At 54.1% G+C, this 8,385-nt stretch overlaps 1 non-coding gene across 1 annotated transcript; it reads right to left on the bottom strand.

Annotated features, from left to right (window-relative positions):
• Positions 1-6,407: 6,407 nt before the first annotated feature.
• On the bottom strand, positions 6,408-6,513 carry LOC119002991 (U6 spliceosomal RNA). The gene has a single exon (XR_005069858.1). It is a non-coding gene; the product is annotated as a U6 spliceosomal RNA (small nuclear RNA).
• Between the last annotated feature and the right edge of the window lie 1,872 nt (positions 6,514-8,385).

The following is an 8,385-nucleotide window of genomic DNA, read 5'->3' on the forward strand; positions in this document are numbered from 1 at the left end:
ACCCAGCTTCCTCAATGCCCCCAGATGCCCCAAACTGAACCCTCTGGCTGCCTGCCGCCCTTCTCCCCGAGGACCCCTGTCACCAAGATCCTGCCCGAAACTCCCCAGAGCATGTTCCCACTCCTGTTCCCAGGCAGCAGTTTCCATGAGTTCACATCACTGCCTATTTATTAATAAAATGAGCAAAGTAACCACAGGCTTTGGCAGCTCCTGACGTTTGCCAGAGGCTCTCCGTACGCACACAAGTGCCCTGGAGAGGAAGTCTGTGGGAATAGGTCCCTGCCCATGGCAGGGGCCATTCAGAATCCACAGGGGCTGCTGTCTCGGCTCAGGGTGGCTTTTGGGAAAGGAAGACGTGACGGAGGTGGAGTAGCTCGCACACAGCTGCTGGGAGCACCTCTCTCGGGAGAGCCCTGCCGTGCTGCGCCCTGGACGGAGGGCCCGGCCAGAACCCCTGGAGAGAGCGGGTCAGTACACACCCGACATAACTTTTGTGCTAATAGTGCTGGTGTTTAGGTTCCCACCTCAACATTCAGATCCTGCCTCTGCCCTCTACTGGCTGTGGGGCCTTTGCCAAATCACCTAACCCAGCTCCCCCGTCCTAAATAACCCAGGCTGCTGCACTCACTGCAAACGCCTCCTTGGGCCATCCTGGAGGAGGACAACTGGTCCTTCCATTCAGGGTCACTGTGCAGATTAAATTGATGAACATATATAAATAACACCAAAATCACTAAGACTGTTGCTGTGTTAACTCATTTAATCCTCACAAACCCCTGTGAGATAGGCATGTTATTAAACCCATTTCAGAGATGAGGAGACCGAAGCTCAGAGTGTTGAAAAGTTTTCCCCAAGGCTGTACAAATGGTAGCAGCCGGGATCCGTGTAATAACCTGCTTGGCACGGTGCCTGGCGCATAACTACTCGTTTATTGGTGGTTTGTCTAAAAGAAAAAAAAACGGTGGGGGTGGAGCTCAGGTCTGTGGCTCAGTCTTCGGGAGGGGAATATTGTCTCTGCCCTGTCATCCAGAACATTCCGCCCTCTCCCTGGCCCACCCGACCAAAGGATTTCCTTGCTGAAGTGCCCCACTGTCCAGAACTGTAGCCAGAGCTGGCTGCCTCTGCCCCGTGGCCTGCTCCGGCCCCGAGGAGAATCTCAGAAGCGGGACCCAGCACAATCCCCCCAGGCACACCCACTCAGCCCCTGACCGCTTCACCCTGAAGCCGGTGGAGCTCTCTCACCAGTGGGAGGGGGGAAATGCTTCATGCTCTCTCAGCTCACGCCTGTGCATTCAAGTTCACAAGTGGTGCTTTTCTTAGACCAGGGCGTCATTTATGTCAGAAGAACACATTTGACATGAGGGAGAACTTCAGCGGGGAAGGAAGGAATGTGTGTGTTAAGCCAGGCACTGGGAGCAGGACCGGGGCATGTCATCTTTTGTCTTTTCAGCTGACCTGTTCAGGACCCCCCTTCTCTGGTGACCCTCATGCTCAGCTGGTCCTGGCCCTGAGTTTCTTGCCTGGGATGTGGTATGGGGGGCGGGGCCTGAGTTCACCAACCAGAAGCCCCAGAGCAGCCTCCTGCATAGAGTTGAGCACGCCCAGTACCAGCTTTGCCGCTCCAGGCTGGTGTTGGCAGGGGGCTTCACTTTTCTGTGCCTCAGTTGCTCATTCTGTATGAGAAGGATAATAATGCTATCTGCTTCCTAGTGTTTTTGTAAAGATTAAAGGAAAAAGCATATGTTGTAAAGGCTGTGCCCTGGACCTAGACTATAGGAAGCTCTCAATAAGAGATAGATAATGATAACGATAAGGATGAGAATATTATAAACTCCACTGATGGGAGAAAGCTTTAGCTGATGACTGGCCCATTGCTTGAGGCCTAGAGCCAGTTACACATTTTTTAAAAATGTTCCCCGTGGGCATTTGGCTACAGTGGGGCTGAGAAGAGAAGATGGAGGCAGACACAGTGGTAGGTCCCTGGCTACGGCTGCTGTTGGGGAGGTTGGCACAGCCTAGGAGCCAAAGACCCTTCGGTCTGCAGCAACTCCTCCCTCCCCGTCCCCATGGGAGGCAGGGAGGGGCAGGACGGTTCTGCACAGCACACCCTAACTGTGGGTGATCAGACTCGGGCTGGACAGGTGACCCAGTCTGGGCCAATCAGTTCTCTCCCCCCAATATTTGGATTTGAAGAAAGGCGGGGGAAGGACACAGCCAGTTGGTCTCTCCACATGGCTGGGCTGAAGCCAGAAGAGAGGACATAGTCACTCAGGGTAGCCATGGCCTCTGAGGAATGGAAGGCTGTGTTTGGCAAAGAGACAGAGGAAGGAAGCCAGCTGGCTGAGAGGAGCCAAGATGAGGAGAGAGAGAGAGAGAGACAAACCTGACGGCTCTCTGGCTGCCCTAATCTCCTCGGGCCTGGCCCTTCCTGTCAGTTCGGGGTGAACAATATGGAAGACACCGTCCGAGCCTCCTGATGAAGTCCTCCCTTTTCACTGAGCCCAGCTTGAGTGGGCGTCTGTGACTCAAAACCTGGGAGCTCAGCCAATACAGCCTCACTTCCAGCCGGGCCAGAAACACCTGTGTTGGGCACCCCCATGCCCTGTCCCTACCCCCTGCAGGGTTTGTACCTCAGAGGAGAGCAGGGGAGACAGCAGTGTCTGCATTCTGTAGTCGGGGACCTGCTGAAGTCAGGGGCTGTCCTCTGTCTGAGCAGGGAGTGACACCCAGAGCTCACACTTGCTCTGATCTGTGTGGTCCTGAGCCATTTCTGAAAACTACAATGCAAGGAAGAGCCCTCACTACAGATGCTTAATATTAACCTAACCCTGCTCCACGTTTATGTGGCTCTTTTAACATGGTGTAGATTCCCTGGTCACTCCTCTGGGAAGCTAGCTTACCTGGATCTTCCCACCAGGCCAAATTGGTCTCCTCGGAACCTGGGACATCTGCTGAGGCTGTCGGCTCTCAGAACAATCAGGCCACAGACGACGGCAGAGCACGTATTTCAGAGGGCGGGGAGGTAGGTTCAAATCCCAGGCCGGTATTCCTGACTGCGCATCTCCACGTGTAGTCTTGTGATACTGTGGACCCGAAGAGCTCAGTACAGAGCCCAGCATCTAGTGAGATCTCAGTGAGCAGCTTTGCTACTGGTACTTTGATTAGAACCAGGTCCAGCTAAGCCCAAGCCCAGGCTGAGTCCCCACTTTTGCCATGTTGTGTTTCTGCTTAAGACTCTAGTCATGCCACGCTCATCTGACACAAAGCCAGCTGAGGGACCTGGGGCTCTGCTCAGGGACACACACTAGCCTGAGCCTGAGCAGAGGACGGGTGGGGGCCACGAGCCCAGACTTAGTCCCTTCCCTAACTGGTCAGTGAATGTCTGGCTGAGTTCCAGGGGTTCGATGCTCGAAATATCAGGTTCTCAGAATCATCTACCAAAGTGTCTCCAACTCAGGGTTCCAGTCTGTCCCCGGCAGGGCTCTGACTTTGCTCAGGGCATCATGCACTCACGCTCCTTTGCAGCCCCACTGCCCCTCCATCCTGAGTCTGATTTTCAGCACAGGTACCCTGTGGCTGCAAGAGAACCAGGGAGGATTTGGGGCTTCTCAGCATGTCCAGAATTGATGCTTGAGTAACCTGAGCCTGAAACTTTCTTTCTTTGAAGCCTCCAGACCGGAGGCTGGAGGCCAGCCAATGGAGGCCAGCCAACCCCATGGCTCTTAGCGTGATCTTTGCCCCCTGCCCTTCAATTGCCAGAGCTGCCATATAACCTCAGGCTCCACCTTCTACCCGCATCTCATCCCAGTGCCCCACAGGTGACAGTCTCAATAACTGATGCTCAGTGTGCCAGAGGTCACCATTTGCCCCCTTCCCGCCACTACAACAGAGTCTCCACCGCATCTCACCCCGTGACCCAGCCCCACCTGCCACCCTGCGAGGCTGCTCTCTTGGCCATTCTCATGCCGACCCTCTTAGCCCAGGGTCCCCTCAAAGTGGAACCCGTTGCAAGAACGTGGGTGCAGGGAGTTTATTTCAGAGGTGATTCTAGCGAGCAGAAACAAGGGACAAATACGAATTTTACAAAGCAGAAAATCTAACAGTGCATCATCAGGGCACTGCTGTGGGTGACTGAGTCCCAGTGCTGCTGGGACCTTCTGAGCCGTGTATGGAAGGACCCTCCGGCGTGTCAGCAGATGGCAGGCTGGCAGGCACATTCCACCATCAGCTCCCATGCCCCACGGGTTGAGGCTGGCTCGGGGGAAGCCAGCTTTCTCCCACACGTCTTCGTGCTGAGCACAAGCCCCAAGGCAGAAAAGGAAACACGCCTCGTGGTCACATGAAGCGAGAGGCTGTCAGTGTGAAGCAAGATGGGGCCCGCGTGGAACTGCTTGTCACAGCATGGCTGGAAACAGAGGGGCCCCTGAGCGCCCCGGAGGCTGTGAATACCGACTCTCGAGTCAGGCAGTCTGGGTTCAAATCCTCTGCTATGCTTCATTTTCCTCCCCTATAATAGGGAGATTAGTAAGAGGAAAATACTTGATTGGGTTGTTAGGAGCTAAATGAGAAAATCCACATTGCCTGGAACTATATAAACCTTTCATAAGAGTGACTTCTAATACCCCCATTTTACGGTTGAGGAAATTGAGATGTAATTTCTAAGGGATAGAGAGAGGGAGGAGGAAGAGGGAGGGAGTGGCTTCATTCAGAATCAGCTCAAACCTCCAGGAAAACATCGGTTTGCAACTAGCAGAAAGAGCTGGTATTTCCAGCCTGAGTCCCTCACCCTCTCCACGTTTCTGCGCCCACTTTCCCTCTCACACGAGGGGCCCCAGGAAGAGAAGCAGAAGCTCTTTCTTCCCCTGAACATGTGTCCATGCTTTCTTGCTCCTGCTAAGGAGTCCGGAGCTTCCTCATGATGTCACAACTAGTTGCTATGGAGACCAGGTTGCCGTGACTGTCAGCCTGGGTCCATGAGGAGCGCAGTGATTAGCATCCCAGCTGGGCCCAGGGCGAGAGGAAATGAGGCACCCTGGGAGGTCTCATAAACACCTCTCCCTGGACCCCAAACACGGTCCCACACAATGGAGCTGCCAGCCACACACGCACATCCCACACAGTCCCCTGGCCCACCCTGCTGGGCTGAGATCCGGCAACACATGTTTGGGGACAAACAACCTGGTCAGCCAGGAGCAGGGTGGCCATAGTTGACATCAGCCATGCTGCCCTTCCACTCCCTCCGGGAGGGCGGTGCTGCTCACAGGTGGCAGTGGCATTCTGAGCGTCTCCATAGCAACACTGAGGTCAGGCCTCACTGGGTGACCTCAGTCTGGGGCGACTGGCTTCAGGCTGGGCTGTCATCACCAACAGGAGGAATGGAAAAGCTGTGAGGAATCTCTCCGGGAGAAAAGCAGATCTGCCCTCTTAGGGTGAGGGCCCCGGCTGAGTCCCTCCCAGGCCTCCTCTGGCTGAAAGGAGAGGGCCGTGGCCCGAGGCTTGGTTTTCCACTGGGCACAATTGGAGCCACAGGAAGTAGCTTTCTTGCCTCTGAAAACAGCAGATTGGCTCTGTCACCTGCTGGGCATAGGTCCCGAGGGTCTGACCCTGGGCATGGGGAATGTCTTCTGGAGAGACGGACAGAGGCAGGGGGCCCCTCTGGACTTCTCTGGGCCCCAAGGGGACCCTCTCTTGAGCCCCTGCTGCTGGTTCGCCAGCTGCCTGCCTGCCTCGCCCTCGGCCAGGCCCTTCTCTTGTTCAGGTGCTGGCTGGAGCATCTGATTATTAGGGGAAGACTCTTTGGGCAGGCTTCTCGCCATTCTCTGCTAGACCATCTAAGGAAACACTCTTCACCTTGACCGCAGAGCCGGGACCCTTCCTTGGGCTGATGGGTGGTCTGGGAAGGGGGGAGAGAAGCCACAAGCTGTTGTGGAGGCAGAGCCGCCGCCACCCCTCTCCAGCAGTATGGTCCCGGCATGCCCTCTCCCTGAGACTCTTGTTTGCTCAGGGTTGCTGTGAGGATCAAATGGCCCCGCTATTATTCACACCCTTCTTCCCCTGCTGGGCCCCCGTATGCCACCTCTGGTCTCGGAGGCCCCTTACCTGTGCTCAGCACACCTGTTGCATCACCTGTTGCTTCACCTGGGCCCCCCAAGGCGGTGGTTTTTCTACACTTTACTTTTGCCGCCTCAGCGAATGCACCTGTCTTGTCAGTCCTGACCCCTTTCCTCCTGTTCCTTCCAGCGAGGCGGGCCACCAAAGCCCGGGGCCTGCTCTGTGGTAGGGTCTGTGATGGACACTTCGTGGCCATTATTCTTTTAAAGATCTTATTTGTTTACTGTTTTGAAGATTTTTTAAAATTATTTTATTGTTCAATTACAGTTGTCTGCATTTACCCCCCACCACTCCCCCCAAATACAAAATGCCTCACGAATGTGTGTCATCCATGTGCACGGGGCCGTGCTGACCGTCCCCGCGTTGTTCCAGTTTTAGTACACGTGCTGCCGAAGCGAGCACTGCAGATTTTATCTGTTTATTCCTAGAGAGAAGGGAAGGGAGGGAGAAAGGGAGGGAGATAGAGAGGGAGAGAAACGTGTCCCCAACCAGGGACCAGGCTCACAACCCAGGCATGTACCCTGACCACGAATGGAACTGGCGAACTTTTGATTTGCAGGACAATGTCCAACCAACTGAGCCACACCGGTCAGGGCACACAGCCGTTATTTATGGAATTCTCACCACAAACCTGTCGGAGAAGCAACACTAGTCCCATTTCAGGGATTTTTTTTTTTAAATGGAGACTTACAGGGGTTAAATGATGTGCTCAAGGTCATACAATAACCACAGCTGCCACTTACGAAGCATTTCCCTTTGTTGAAAGGCACAGTAAAATATTTGTTGAAAAGCACAGTAAAATATTTTGCCCACATCATCTCAGTATGGGGTATGAAGGTTAATGAAAAGGATGAACTCTTGGGCCAGCCTTCCTGGGTTTGATTCCTGCCTCGTAAAAGCTGTGTAATACAATTGTGTGTTAATTTTATTTCAATTTTTAAAAAGGCTGTGTGACCTTGGGTAAGTTACTTAACCTTTCTGTGCCTCAGAGTCTTCATCTGTAAAATAAGATAGTCACAGTGCTTCCCTCATGAGTTTCTTATTAGGATTAAATTAAGAATAAATAGTTTACAAGACTACCAAGAATGAAGTAAGTGCTAGATAAGTAATATTCACTGAAAATAAAAAGAAAGGCAGGGGAGGTGGGGCTGGGGGAGAAGAAAGCCTCACACCATTGTTGGGTCCCTTACTACTGTTGCTTGCACTGTAGGGGGGTAAACAGACTCAGAGAGGTCAGTGAACATACCTGAGGCCACACAGGTTGTGTGTGGCAGGGCTGGGATTCAACCCAGAGTCCTGGGACCCGAAGCTGTGCTGGTTCTGCCCTGCCAGTCCCCCTGCTGGAGAGGACAGCAGAGACCCTGCTGGGGGGTTAGACAAGGAAAGGTCCATGGGGACTCAGAACCAGGAGGGAGGGCTGCCCGCTGACCCAGGAGTGACCCAGGAACTTGGCCCGGGCAGGAAGACTCAGAGGCTAGTGGGGGAGGGAGGGAATGGGGCCCTGGCAGAGGCTGACCAGGACACTGGCATCCCAAGTTCCTGCTCCAGCTGAGTCCAAGAGAAGGACCTGTTATGAGTCGACAGGGCTGCTGACAGAGCTGGGCTCCGCGCCACCTCCCAAAGCCCTGTACTTCTTGCCTAGATTAAGCTTGAGCCCTTGTAAATCCGTGAATTGACTGCAGTTACTGTGGTGAAGCTCTCAGAGTTAGGAGCTGCTGTGTTTGCTCATTTTCTCCTCTAGGCAGCCTGGGAGAACGGAGGGATGCAGCTTCTCTTGGCCACTCCCTGACCCAAGTCCCAGCGCTGCCTCCCACCAGCTGGGTGATCTTGGACAAATCACTTTCCCTCTCGGAGCTTCTGTTTCCTCCTCTGTGAGGTGGGGCAGTGACAGCATCTGAGCTGTACTGCTGTTTTCGGAGGGCCCAGCACTATCGAGTTATATAGTGTAGATTGACTTCCCACCTGCCACAGAGAACGTTCCATTAAAGGAGATATTATTTCCAACTCTGTGACCTCAGACAAGGAACTTGACGTACCTGGGCCCATGTCACGGGTAAATGATGTGAAGCTGAGAGCACAGTGCCTGTGCAGGGCGGGAGTGGCCCTCCGTGGAAGTCCCATTCCGCCCACTTGATGCCTGGGAACCACGGGTGACCCGTAGTCTGCAGAGAGCATGCAGAAGAGCACGCATGCCCAGGACGGGCAGGTGACTTTGTGGTTATCTTTGGGTGAAGAACCAGGGACCCAAAAACGTCTCTGCTGCTTCCTCCGAGT

The sequence above is a fragment of the Sturnira hondurensis genome, unplaced genomic scaffold, assembly GCF_014824575.4.
Source record: "Sturnira hondurensis isolate 20B ecotype Veracruz unplaced genomic scaffold, ASM1482457v3 Scaffold0018399, whole genome shotgun sequence".
Classification (NCBI taxonomy): Eukaryota; Metazoa; Chordata; class Mammalia; order Chiroptera; family Phyllostomidae; genus Sturnira; species Sturnira hondurensis.